Genomic DNA, 14,926 nt, shown 5'->3' with positions numbered 1-14,926 from the left:
AGCATTTATAATCTCATCTTTCATGTTACATGGACAAGATGGTGGCACAAAGGGGTATTTGAAGCAGCTTCTAGAAAGATCTGAGCTCTGGTCTGTCTCCAGCTGGGTACCTTCAGTGTGCAGGTCCTGCTCTGCTGCTAACACTCTGGTCACTTTCAACAGAGCTGGTCAGGGGCTGGGAGGGGAGCTGGAGCCAGCATGGCTGTAAACTTCCTCCCCTAAATATCCCTTTGCTTGTTGTGTGGTTTTGAAAGTATGGTGCAGAACTGCGTGTGGGCGGGACTTCATTGACTACGCTGTCATATTTCAGTGAAGGGATGCCTGTGCAAATACGGATGACCTGCCACACAGAACGCCTTTGAATTAAAAGCCGGAGAAGGATTAAAAGCCAAAGTCGATGGCATTTGCTGTGTTTGAAGGCAGGGTTTTGAAAGAACACATTTTCTCTGTGAAGCTTATGAGCTGCAGTCAGCCAAAGTCAGCAGCATGGCCATTATATTAAAAAGTCTATATATCCAACACTGCCCTGTGTTAAATGTACCATCTAGTCACCTGCTGTATTCTGTCTGATGTTCTGTGCAGCTTGTCAGTATTAATTGCAAGATTCTTGGGTCAGGGATCACTCATCCTGTATACTGTCAATACATATTGCTGCCAGCAAAGTGCTAAATCCTCAGATGACAGCTGGCAGAAAAGGGGAGCAAATTAAAAGGAGCTTTGCCAGGCCTGGGAGTTCTGTAGGAAAGGAGCAGCCTCCATACAGGGGTCAGCACTGGTTGTTCCCAAGTAGTGTTTGCTTCTTGAGTAGCTTCAACTTATCAGATCTGGGCTTTGCCATTTCCTTTGCTGTGCAACACACTGTGGGATTGGGAGGTGGGGAGAGCAAAGATGCACAGCAAAGAACAGGTGCCCTGTGGGTGAAGTGGAAGGAAATGAATCATTTGGCATTTTCTTCTGATCAGATTAGTACATTTAATTGAGCCCTTGGAATCTGAAGCGTCTCTTGAAAAACTGGTCCACAGACATGGGACAAGGACAGATGGGAAATAGGTTGCCTGAAAGTATCACAAATTGGGTAACCTGACACAATGTGTGATACTTTCAGGTGGCCCATTCCCCATCTGTCCCTGTCCCATCTGTGTGGACCAGTTTTTCAAGAGACGCTTCAGATTCCAAGGGCTGTGGTGGCTCAGTGGTGATGGAAAGCAGTGATGGCTCAGTGTCTTTCCTGTCTTCATTTCACTGAGAAATAATCAGGACTTCATTTCCCCCCAGAGCTGCTGTATAGCACCAAGGGCTGCTATACAGTCACTCTCTGTATCCAAGAGAATGGTCCTGGATTAACCAGAAACTGACCCGTTGGAGACACATGGGCAGAACATTGATTCATGGCTTGAATGTTGTGAGGGATGCGATGTTTCCCACATTTCTAAGTTTTCAAAGCAAGATAGCACTTCCATGTTGGAACAAAACATGTAAGCCATAGCTATGCCAGCATGTGTAGGACAGTCATACATGCATCTGTCTTGCAGCATGTACAAGTGCTGGGAAGCCCCAGATGGATTCAGTTTCCCAGTATAGGTGCATGCAATTGTTATGCCTAACTCTACATATGTTTTTAACCCTACCCAGAAGTTCTATCGATGCTAGAAAAATACTGCATTTTGAAACAGCTGTGAAATGGGCATCCTACAGAATGGAATCTCCCAGGCCTGCTTCACCCCAGACATCTTTCCCTATTTTCCAAATAGCCTTTCCACAAGGCTATTTGACTGCATGTACATGCACTAGCAGCACATTCTCAATTGGCAGCACATTCCCAAAACAAGCATATTAATAGTAAAATAGATATGTGTTGGATGTAATACATGTGTTCCTCTTGTTGGAAAATAAAATCATGTGTAAAGCAACTGCTTGGTTGCTTTTACCTTCACATTAGCAAGCGCATGGTCAGCAAGCACATGCTCAAGATCACTGAAGATCTTCAGCCAGGGACCTCATCTTTTGCAGAGCATAGCAAGATCTGCCACTCCATTTCAGAAGTGAGTTTTATAGGTTGCCGGTTCAAATCTGCCGCTGGTACTATAGCGGGCAGCAGTGATATAGGAAGATGCTGAAAGGTATCATCTCATACTGCACATGAGATGGCAATGGTAAACCCCTCCTACCAAAGAAAGCCATAGGGCTCTGTGGGCGCCAGAAGTCAAAATCTACTTGACGGAACACTTTGCCTTTATAATGGGGTGTCTTTACCACTTTGCAAGCCTGGCTCTACCTCTCAGGGAGAGGTTTGTCCACACTGCCTCCCGGGCACAGGGCTGGCCCTGGGGTTATTGGCATCGTAGGTGAAGTTGGACTTTGGTGCCCCTTTCCCTGAAGCTGAGAAGTGTGGGGCCCTGGTTCTAACTGTGCAGACCCTTTGGGGGAGCAGGGTGCAGTATGATGTTTTACATTTTACAGCACTGTGCAGTACTTCAGGGCTGCAATACAAGAGGGAGAGAAAGAATAATTTTAGTAATTGTAAATACTTGTTTTAATAATTTATTCTATTGTTTTTATTGTGTCATGTATTTTAATCTGTGACTTTTAAATATTTTAAATTTTGTACATCACCTACAGATGTACACATCAGGCGGTATAAAAATATGGTCAATAAATAAATAATTGGCAGTGCTATATCCTGGCACTGTTTATGGCCCCACCCAGCCCAAGGATTGGTGACCTAGGCAGCTGCCTAGGTATGCCTAATGGATAGGCCAGCCCTGTTAGGCAGACTTCCTGAGCAATTTGCAATCCCTTGCCTGAGCAAAAGATGGTTGTGCCATGTTCTCAAGCGGATGCCTACAATTCCTTTCTTCATATTGGCCTATATCTATTCCTCCTCACCTCCTCGCTCAAATTCATTCTCCTCCTGTGACTGAGTCCTGCTCTGATATCCTTCCTATCCTATTCCTGCCTTTGGCATGTATCTTCAGCTGCTGAACCAACACACAGTTCTATATAATCTGAATGCAGTTTCTGCCCACCTTTGTCCCTGCTTTTGCTTTTGGAATGGATCTTTAGCCACCAGCCACTGAGACTTTCTCAGACCATGAAAGCATGCACACAAGCAGCCCTACCAGGACTTGCAAAGCCCTACCCAGGGCTGCTCATGTGGAGCACCAGGATTGGTCCTGAGCCTGGCACTGACCCACCAGGTAGCCTGAGTTTGTTAACCAGATTACCTGCAAGCACACCCTTCTATCCAAGTCCCCATTCGTGTAGCTGCTCAGACTGCCTGAAGCCCATGCAGCCACTGAGCTGGGATGCTAGAGTGCCTGGCAGTGGGAAAATCCCCCAATGCAGCATGCTCCTTGTGCGGTGCATTGGGGGATTTCTGGAGGCCAGGTTTTATTCCCCCAACCTCCAGAAGGCTGTGCCACTCACGGCAGCATGGTTCACGTGGGCCCATGAGTTGCACAGCCAAGAAGAAGAGGATCGTCTGGGGGGAAGGTAAGTGCAATCCCCCCACCTTCCCCAGACTTCCCCCCACCCTCCCCAGCTCCACACCATTAGGTTGTGTGAACAAACTTCATGTCTTGTTCCTGCTCCTGCACAAACCATAAGTAATGAATAGAGACCCTTGTTACACTACTGCTTGTTGTGACACAAGTGTTGCATTTTGCATTCTGATCGGCCAAACCATCTTTCTGGGCCCTGCTGAGTAATTAAACCTTTTCTTGTCATTTCTAGACAAATCTGCATCTTGTACTACATTTAGCTTTGACCTTACAGTTGTTTGTGACCTCTGCAGGGTGGGGGGAATCTATTGAGATGGCCTGCCCTTGGAGGTTTATGTATTCAGAGAGAGTTGTGATGTCTCAGACAGGGGATGTGCATGTGTGTGTTTCCTACCAATATGTTTGATGGTCCTATTGTGGCCTTGTCTACCTTTAGGATTAAAAAAAAAGCCTTGGGTCATCAGTATGATTGCTCCTAGGTGTCTTCAAATCAGCCAGAGCCCAGGCTGGCTGTTCCTTGGTACTTTGAGAACAATGAAGCAGTGAGACCAACAGCTGGGATGCAACAGCTGGTCTAATTTGACCAATAGCTGGTCTACTTTGTGCCACCATTGCACCAGCTTAATGTTGTTCACCAGAGCTTTTCCAAGTTATGAGGGCCTTAACATGCTCTGGCCCAGTGGATCAAAGGATGGCACCCTTTGTAGCCCACTATAACCCATTTGCCAGGCATTTACAGACAACTCATGCGTATCTACTCCATTTTGAACACCATTGTTACTATTGCAGGAGTGTAGAAGAGCAACTGCTTACTTAAATTAATCCTTACTGCAAGCTTGAGGAGCAACTCCTTACTTAAATTTGGTGGGAGAAAGGAGCGATATTGGAGGGATATGTTTTGGAGATTGAAGATATGGGTTGTTAGGGTGATTTCAGTAAGATGGGGGGGACCCCTTACATGCTTAAAAGGGGGGGAGGGATCTGCACCCTGCTGTCAGTTTGTGTTGCCTGAGGATGTGAACAGACTACTTGAAGATTTGAGGCCCACCACTTGTGCTCTTGATTTATGCCCATCTTGGCTGTTGAATTCTGACTGATCAAGTCTGTAAAATTGGTTAGCAGAGGTTGTCAGTGGCTCCACACTCCCTGAAGGAGACAGTGATATGTCCTCTCTTAAAGAAACCTTCCTTAGCAACTTTATAAGCTTTTGTAACTTTCCAGTGCTATGCCAAGTCTTGTTTTGAGCCACCTGCCTGAGGCTGCTCAAAATATTTTGGGACTTGAGTGGGAGATCAAAATGGTGTTCAAGTAAACATCTAACAAGGAATAAAGAAGGGCAGCCTCGTCATTCTGCTTAATAGCAGGCTTGGCAATGCAACCTCTTTAGTCTGCCCAAAGAATCAGGGACTAAGTGGAAGTGCTCTGATAAATGTGTGGGCAGAACAACTCGGTCTGGATATAACATGCAGCAGAATGAGGTGTTAGAGTCGTGAAGTAGTAGAATGGATTGTAGCACTTTGGAGAGAGAAGATGGGAGAGATCACAGTGCTCCTTTGTAATTCCTGCAAATAGAGAACTAGCAGGGTGTTAAGATAGACAGCCCGCTTTCTACCAACCAAAGGAGCTGCAGCAATAGTGTTATCTGACTTGGTGAGACTGGAAGCACAGCTACAGGACACAAGTCAGAATGCTACAGGAGGAGTCTGTGTGATTGCAGCAGAGTATTGTTGGGTGATAGCAACTAGGTCTCTTGTGTTCATTGGCCAGACTGTAATATATAATCGCCATGTCTGGTCCAAACAGTGTTGCTTTTTAATTAACAAAGGAGTTCACAAGAACACAGATTTCAGGCAGCATCCACCTTGTGGTTCATGGCTCACAGCTCACAAACGGAAGAGAGAAACACACTGAGCATGCTAAACCCACCAGTCAAAAAGAACCCCACTGGGCATGCTCAACAACCTAAGTAAGTTGACTACTAACAGTCTAGAGGTAGGACTCCTAACTACAAAACACTACCAAGACTAAGCACTATTAATACACACAGTAAAGAGAGGGATGGCCTGGAACCTTTCTCCAATGATGATGATTGATGATTGAATTGTTTGCTTGTTTTACATGGGTGAAACATTCAAAATGCTGCGTGGCTGTGGGCCGTCTCCAGCCTCAGAGGAACAATGCCTCTCAATACCAGTTGCAGGGGAGCAATAGCAGGAGAGAGGGCATGCACATACCTCTTGCCTGTGGGCTCCCCAGAGGCTGGTGGGCCACTGTGTGAAACAGGATGCTGGACTAATGGGCCTTGGGGCCTGATCCAGCAGGGCTGTTCTTATGTTATGTTTATGTTAAATCACACACTTTCCATGTCAATCTGGGTGTGACTACAGACGTCACTGTGTGTCATTCCCACAGCCAGGTGCCAGAAGTCGCTCTATAAGGTGAGCAGGCATGGGAGATTGCACTGAAATTGAAATAAACAAATAAACAAACAAACTACAGATTGCACTGAAGTTGAAATAAAGCAATAGCGTCTTTCCTGACTCTAGTGTTTCCCATTCCTTTAATCAATAACACTGAGCCTCAGTTCTTCTCCCGCCCACTCTCATCTGCCAGATTTCCCTTTAGTTAGTTCTAACTTATCTAACTTTTTAATATATTTATTTTCTCTGTGCTATGCTCTTTCTCTGATTTGTAAGTTTTCCACTGGCCTTAATCAAGCTTATGTTGAGCCTGGCAGTCTTGGCAAGTTTGCTCAGCTTTAATGAAAGGTGAGTTTTCTCCCCAGGCAGGTTCATCTGTGTTTTTCCAGCTCAAAATCAGTCTTTTCACTATTGCATTATTTAAAAACACATACACAGGCTTTCTGTCTCAGCACAAAAGCAAGCACAACATAGTGCTGCTTTGCTTTCAGTTCATTTTGTTTAATTACACCAAAGCCTCATAATATCATTTCTGCAGTGCCCTGTACTAGGCCAAATGTGCTAGTGCACATTGCAGCCAAGATTTGCAAAACAGTTTCATCATATCAGTGCACCTGTGGAGGACATCTCCATTAGAAACATAATTTTTGGGATGTGTGCCATTATGGCTCCAAGCACAGTGTAGTCAAGAAACAACAGAAATACAGGGGTCTCTAGAGATGAGGCTCCATATGCACTCAGCAAGGGACCAGAGAAGAAATGCCAGTCATACCTAAATCTACAAACTAGAGTTGCTTTTGAACAGGGTTAAGTATAATTATGGATGATCGGTATATCAGTGGCAGTAAGCCACAATAATTAAGAGCAGAACAGCCATATTACAGAGGCAGCAAACAGGATCTCCATCACGTTCCAGAGTCAGTGTCCAGAGACATATGCCTGGAGATAGAATTCTGGCCTGGAGAAACCTTTGGCCTAATAGAACAAAGCAATTCTAAGCTCTGCTTACATTCCAACTCCCCCGCCCACCATCCACAGCAGCTTGTCCTTTGTGAACCATTCTCCTTTGATTGTTTCTTGGAGTAATTTAACCCTCTCTGCTCCACTCAGGGCCCACACATGGGGGAAGAAGGGGAAACAGTGGCGTACATGATGCACAGCTGTTCATTGCAGCAAAAGGGGGAAACTGAGGTAGTACTGCTTGTGCAACCACTGTTTCTGAACAGCATCAGGGCTGATTTACAGGTCCATAGAAGCCCCCCGGTGCAGCCTTACAGCTCTGTAACCCTGTACATCTCGTCAGTCACCTTTCCTGGACCTGGAGGTCTAGGGAGGTCCAACCATGAAATTAAATTGTAGATCATGACTTAGGATGCTTTTGCAAACCTTTTTCCCTGGGTGTCCGGAATCTTCCCATGGGAGATTTGCTGGAACCAGTCCAGAAGTAGTGTAACAACACTGAAGAAAAACCATTGTGAACCCTCAGCTTGTATCCTCTTTATAATAAAGGGCCACTTGGGATGAGATATCCCCACCTACAAACTCTTGGGGTGTAAGCGTGGGCATCCCACTCTGCATCTCAAAGTGCCATTCCAGTTTTCATACATGCATTTTCATAGAGACTATTTTGCATACCTGCCAACATGTCCCTATTTCCCCATTCAGGCGAACTGGAACATAGGGACATGTTGACAGATATGTACATTGATGAGAATCATACAAAGTGGCACACATGTCTCTGTCTGTCAGACTACAAGTTAAAAGCAATACAAGGCTGATACATGGTTATGAACCAGGAGTCAGGGCCCGGCAGGTCTTACACGCTGCCACGCAGAACTTGGCAGTGTTACACGTGAAAGTGCAATCTTCATCCAATAGCAACATCCAGGTCTACACCTGGCTTGGCTTGGACGACCAGGGTACATGAGGAGTAGCAGAAGTATAAGTTTGGTGCAACTGTCTTTATAAAAGGGGCAAGAGCGGAATACAGTACATGCTCTGTGGTTTCAACCTCCTCAATGTCATGGGGCAAAGCCTCTCCATGATTGGAATCTTTCTGTATTTGCCTTCTAAAACAGCAGAGGGGAAGGCATGACAATGGGCAAGAGTGAAAGCCCTTCTGTGGCTTGGAATTTCCAACTGTGACAAGTACGCAGCAGGAGAGGCAGAATATCTAAGTCTTTCCAAGGACAGGAAGGTTGGAGCCCTGCCTAGGTCAGCCTGACACTCAGTGTCCAGTATCCTCTGTCTGATGGTCAATTTCATCTTGTCACAGCCCATAGCAAGTAGAAGAAGAGTAAGGAAACCCAGTAGTGCCACTTTAGTCTAGACAGCACATTTCCAGGAGGATTGAAAATTGTTCTACAGGGTCAAAGGGTCCAGGGATAGTTTAAGCAAGAGGGTAAGACTGGTTATCCACACTCTGATCTCAACCCTTATCATACCAGTTTCCAGGTTTAGGGTGGCATTAGAAACACAGCAAGGCACTCGTAGGGCCTCTTTTAGAAATTTGGACTGGACTTGTTCTAGTGAGGCAAAATTGGAGGGGGGTCCCAGGTGGGCACTGTAGAGTAATTGTGCCAGTGACTTGGCCTCAAGTAATTTGACCACTGCAGAAACGTATTGGCCACCTCTAGTCTGTAGAAACTTCAGGATGGCGGTTAAGCTCTTCTGTGCAGTAAAGGCGACGTGATTGCAGTGGGACTTTCTTGAGCCAGAGGCATGGAGGACCACCCCCAAGAATGTAAAACAAGTGACCTGCTCAACGCTGTGGCCGTCAATACTCCTGAAGCGGATCTTAGGTCTTCTAGCAAAGGCCATAACTTTATTTTTTTGATAATTGATTTCAAGTTGTTTGCTCTTGCAATACTGAGATAGAGCCGCTAACGCTCTTCTGAGGTCTATATGGATCCTTGAGAGAATTGTGGCATTGTTGGCATAGAGCAGGGTGAAAATGCTTCTTTTGGCCAGCTTGTGGGGATGGAAATCTGGGTTACTAAGGTGGCTCACCATGTCATTGATGTAGAAATGGAAAAAACACAGGGCCAGGATGGATCCCTGTTTGACTACCTTCTAAGTCAGGTCAGGGTTTGTAAGGTGTACTTGAGGGCTCCACCTTACCTTGAGAGTTGTGTCTGTGTAGAGACTCTCTGCTCAATTGACTTATCTCCCATCCTCTCCTTTCCAGTTCTTGTTTCCCTTTTTTCTTCTTCTGAAATTAGATTTGCAGTAATTCTGCAGAGATTCAAGGCTGTAACAATTAGAAGTTTCTTTCCAAACATTTTATATCACCCAAAGGGGTGATATTTCTGTTTTCCAAAACTTTAAGTTTTTGTTCTAATGTTCTCTTGCTTCATCTCAATTGTTTATTATTATTGTAACAGATGATGAGAAATCTTAATGAACTACTGATGGGGGTGGGATGTGAAATCTGAATAGCCATTCCAATCCCCAGAAACAGACCTAGCCTTAGCATTATTCCACCCGAACTGAATTGCAAGTGATACTCTACCCTTACTCCTCACAACATAGATATAGACCTCCAGCTTTTCTCTGGCAAAGTAGCCACAGCATGTGAAGTAGCAAGGTAGGCAACTGGAGTGCAAGTAGAGGAGAAATTGGCTTGAATGTGACAGTATAGAGCCCATTTGAAGGTTTATGCAGAGGTGGTGTGTTTGGCAAAACACCAATTTTGGTCTGTGCACATTGCTTCTGCAGGTTCGCATCCAGCAGAGCTGTCCTGGGTTGTGAGGAGTTTGATTCAGGCTCCTTCCAATTCAAACCAGTCCCTGGGGACTTTATTCTGCTGTGATGCTTTTAATGGTTTTTTGTGGACAAAATCTCCTGTATTTGGGCCAACTTGGACTCCACTGTTTCTAGAGAGTCTATGAAGGTGGTGTCCAGCAATCCCTCTTGCAGTATTAGATTGAATCAGTTTCAATCAGTGATGCCTGATGATGTGGACAAGCTGCTTGGGGTGGTGCAGCCTACCACTTGTTCTCTGGATCCTTGCCCGACTTGGCTGCTTCTATCTAGCAGGGAAATTGTTGGAGATGGCCTAGTTAATATCATTAACTCATTGCTGAGGGAAGATAGGATGCCTCCTTGTTTGAAGGAGGCAATGATTAGACCATTTCTTAAGAAGCCTTCTCTAGATCCCTCAGTGATGGATAGTTATAGGCCAGTCTCCAATCTCTCATGGTTGGGCAAGGTGATTGAGAGAGTGGTGGCTAACCAGCTCCAGGCAATTTTGGAGGAAACTGATTACTTAGATCCATTTCAAACTGGCTTTAGAGCTGGCTACGGCATTGAGACAGCCTTGGTTGGCCTGATGGATGACCTTTACCAAGGAATTGACAGAGGGAGTGTGACTCTGTTGGTTCTTTTGGATCTTTCGGCAGCGTTTGATACCACAGACCATGGTATCCTTCTGGATCGCCTGGGGGAATTGTGGATAAGAGGCACTGCTTTGCAGTGGTTCCACTCCTATCTCTCAGGCAGATCCCAGATGGTGGAGCTTGGTGACAGTTCCTCTTCAAAACGGGAGCTATTATATGGAGTCCCTCCGGACTCCATTCTGTCACCAATGCTTTTTAACATTTCCATGAAACCGCTGGGTGAAGTCATCAGGAGATTTGGTGCAGGGTGTATCAGTATGCTGATGACACTCAAATCTATTTCTTCTCCTCCTCCTCCTCCTCCTCAACATCATCATCATCATCATCATCATCATCATCATCATCAGGAAATGGCATTAACTCCCTAAATGCCTGCCTACGGGCAATAATGGGCTGGATGAGAGATAACAAATTGAAGCTGAATCCAAGCAAGATGGAGATGCTCATTGTGGGGGATCGGAATTTGAAGGATGATTTAAATCTTGCTGTGCTGAGTGGAGTTATGCTCCCCCAGAAGGAACAGGTACACAGCTTGAGAGTGCTCTTGGATCCAGACCTCACCCTGGTATCTCAGGTGAGAGGCTATGGGCAGGAGTGCTTTCTATTAACTTCGGTTGATTCAACAGCTGTGTCCATTCCTTGGAGAGAACGATCTCAAAACAGTGGTGCATCAGCTGGTAACCTCCAGGCTCGACTATTGCAATGCGCTCTGTGTGGGGCAGCCTATGTACATAGTTTGGAAACTTCAGTTAGTTCAAAACTTCAATTAGTTCATGCAGCAGCCAGACCAGAGACACTATATTATGTTTTAAAACAGTTGCACTGGCTGCCAATATGTTTCTAGGTGAAATACAAAGTGCTGGTTATTACCTTTAAAGCTCTCAACAGCTTGGGTCCGGGCTACCTTAGAGAGCGCCTTCTTCGGTATGATCCCCATTGCTTGTTGAGGTCATCTGGAGAGGTCCGTCTCCAGATACCACTGGTGTGTCTGATGGCGACTCGGAACCAGGCCTTTTCTGTAGCTGCTCCTGGTCTATGGAATGCACTCCTGGCAGATATCCACAGTTTAGGCTCACTATTGGCCTTTAAGAGAGCCCTAAAAACTTACTTGTTGGGCCTGGCCTTCCAAGGTTTTTAAATTGTTTTTTAAAGGATTTTAGTTAGTTTTAAATGGTTTTGAATTGTTTTTGAATTGTTTCTCTATTGTTTTTACCACTGTGTCTTAACGGGTGTGTGTTTTTATCTCTTTTTAAATTTGTTGTACACTGCCCAGAGCCTTTGGATGGGGCAAGTTATAAATGAAATAAAAAATAATAATAAAATAAAATAAAATAAAATAAAATAAAATAATACTTCTGAAGTAGTGTTGCATGAACACAAAGGCCGTGTGAGTGCATCTTAGACCAGTTGCTCTAGAACAGCACCTCCTTGGAAATGTAATCTTCCGCCCTGCTTTCATCACAGTCACTACAGCTTGTTCTACACTCCTGAAGAAGGAAAGGGATGGCAACTTTGAGGCAACTTTTGACACCACTTAAATTGTACCAGAAGTCACCATCCAAAATGGAGACTTCAGTTTCCTGGGGTAGCCCCACAGAATCTCCTCCATGCAGAGTTGTATTAAAGCAGCTGGCCAGGTTTATAGAATACAACAGAATGGAATATTAAAATAGGCAATATATATTTTTAGAGGATCTATAGAGAACTAGATTTGCAAAAGGTGCCAAAAGAATCAGGCCATGGAAGTTCAGAGAGAACCAGACATCATCCATACTTTGATAGTTCTACTTTTTCATTTTTTGTGGTTCCCCACTAGCTAGCATGTTTTCATATACACAGCTTAGTGGCCATTGCCTTCATGCCCGGCATATAGTCTTCCAGAGCTGCCTAACTGACTTGTTGCTCCTGGGCTTTTCCCAGATGGCAGACTTAACTGTGGGATTAAGTGGGGTAACGTAGAATTAGCAATAAAGTAATATATTAGCTGCATCTATGTGCAATAAAGATAATTTGAAGAAACCAGGGGGCTGTTCACATAAGGCTGCTTTAATAGGGTTCCTGTTGGTTAGGGTGCAGGTGCATAGAACGATGTTCAATGAGATCACCAAGCAAATGTTCATCTTCTTCTTTTTTTAAGCATGGCTTGAAAAGCCATTTTATGTTCACCATAAAGTATGACTGGGAGTCAGTCAGGAGGCTTTTCAAAAGGAACAAAAAGAAAGAGATAAATTTTTATTAAAGGAGGGAAACACAGCAGGTGCATAGAACAATGTTCTGCAAGATCACCAAGCAAATGTGTTTGTTTTTTAATGAAAAAAGTGAGGTTTGAAGAAAAGGTGCTCTATCAGCATGGCCCCTCCATACATCTCAGAAGAAACATTGGTGTATATCAGATATAGAGAAGTATCCCCAAAAGCCACTGGAAAAATTTGAACTTTTTAGTGCAAAGATAATGCGGGCTACGCTCCAATGCACAGGGGAATACCCAAATTATGTATGGCGCTCCCTGATGTCTCACATGGACTTCAACAGAAATCCATCCTTCCCATGGTAAAGCAAAGTAAAATTGCCATCTGGGAGCAGCCCTGGAAACAGAATGTTGAGCAAGGTGAGTTCTTTTCTGACACAGTAAGACAATTATTCTGATCTTATCCAATTTTTTTTAAGTATGGTGAAAGGTAAATATAATTCTATAACTAAGAGAATTTTAAGATCTAAATAATATCAAAACGAAAATGATATAACAAACTAGGAGAGATGCCCAGAACATTCAAACTGAATATTAAATTTAAAGACTGGGACAATCTACACTGAAGACAGCAACTCAGCAATTTCTATCACCCATATTAAAAAACTACAGCTTAAATTTGAAAAGCTAAAAAAGCCGCAGTTATTAATAAATTACAAGGTAAAGCAGAAAAAGATTGATGTTGTTTATAATCACATTGTATAGGGGAGATGGCCTTTAAAGGTCATATGCAGGGCACAGAAGCACATATACTTGTATTATTCCTAATTGCGCAAATTGGGGTCTGATGGCAGTAGTTTCCATTAAGATTTCATGTGTAACCAATTATGTGTATCCCTTTGTGTGTATCAGCATAAACAGAGCTCCTAGAGTCACATCATGAAATTATATAGCATTTGGAGAAAAGAGCAAAGATCACTGTGTTAACAAAGCATCCCACTGAACTCAAGAGATGCACTCATATGAAATCAATTAGAACAAGTTGTTCTGGTAACAACAAATCTGCCTACTTTACTTTCACTATCAATTCACAAGTTAGTCTACTTGCACCTCAAATGTTAACACATCTGCCATCTTGAATCGGGGTGGATGACATAATCACAAAATATGCCATTTAGGTGTCCCAATGTGTCCATACAACTGTACCAAATTTGGTCCAAATCAATTCCCGCTTGCAGCTCAAATGTTCATGTATCCACCATGTTGAATTGAAGTGGATGACATCATCACAAACTACATCATTGAGGTGTCCCTATGTATCCCTACAACTGTAGCAAATTTGGTTCATATCAGTTAGGTAGTTCACAGGTTAGCCCACTTGTACCTCAAATGTTTACACCTTCGCCATCTTGAAAAGGGGTGGATGACATCATCACAAATGGCACCATTTAGATGTCCCTATGTGTCCCCACAACTGTACCCAATTTTGGTTATATTGGTTCAGGCATTGTGAAGTTGATGAAGGAGAGGGGACACAGGGACACAAGGATGGACACACACAGAGATACACACACTGCCAGGTGATCTCATAACCTTTCTTCCCTGAAGGAAAGTCGGCTAAAAACAACTCCCAGAAGACCCACCATTTGCAGGCTTGTACTTTGTGGCCCAGTAAATATTGCAAGACAAAACAGTTGGGAGCTGGGGGATCCTAGTAGGCTATGGGCTCATGGCATGATCTTGGGTAAGCATCAAGCCCTCCGACTTGATTTCCTATCTGCATTGAGCTGAATGATGTTAGGACAGTAAATTTTTTGTGCAAAGTCATAGTGATATTCTACATGTTAACTTTTCTTGACAGCAGTTTGAACCAATGCAGATGCTCTTTTTTAAAAACTATCAGTTTAAGTTGGTATGCTGACGAGAGAGAAAAGCCAGTGCAGGGTGCCATCTTCAACCATTGCAGCCACCCATCTTCCTAAGCCTGACTCTTTCTTTACCCACATCATCAAAGGGTTGAAGGGGCCATTGTGAACCCTTTAGATCCACCTCCTACTTAATGAGGAAATCCAGAGCTAGAACATCCCAAAAGATTATTGTCTAAGTTCTGCTTGAAGACTTCCAACAAGGGTGAGCTTACCATTGCCTAGGAAATTGGCTCTGTTGTTGAACTGCTCTCCTGTAACTAAAACCCATTAGATCTAGTCCTACCCTCTGGGGTTGCAGAGAAAAAAAAATCCTTGCCCTCTTTGATGTGACCTCTCTTCAGGTACTTGAAGAGAGCTATAGTTAGAGCTTCAAGTACTTGAAGAGAATGTCTTCTCTTTTCCAGGCAAAACATAGCCAGTTCTGTAACGTCTCCTCATCAGGCTTGTTTTCTAGATCTCTTACCATCCTCGTTGGCCTCCTCTGAATTTATGC

This window comes from Hemicordylus capensis, chromosome 3 (assembly GCF_027244095.1).
Source record: "Hemicordylus capensis ecotype Gifberg chromosome 3, rHemCap1.1.pri, whole genome shotgun sequence".
Lineage (NCBI taxonomy): Eukaryota > Metazoa > Chordata > Lepidosauria > Squamata > Cordylidae > Hemicordylus > Hemicordylus capensis.
The sequence above is the reverse complement of the archived record's forward strand: the minus strand, read 5'-3'. Positions refer to the sequence as shown.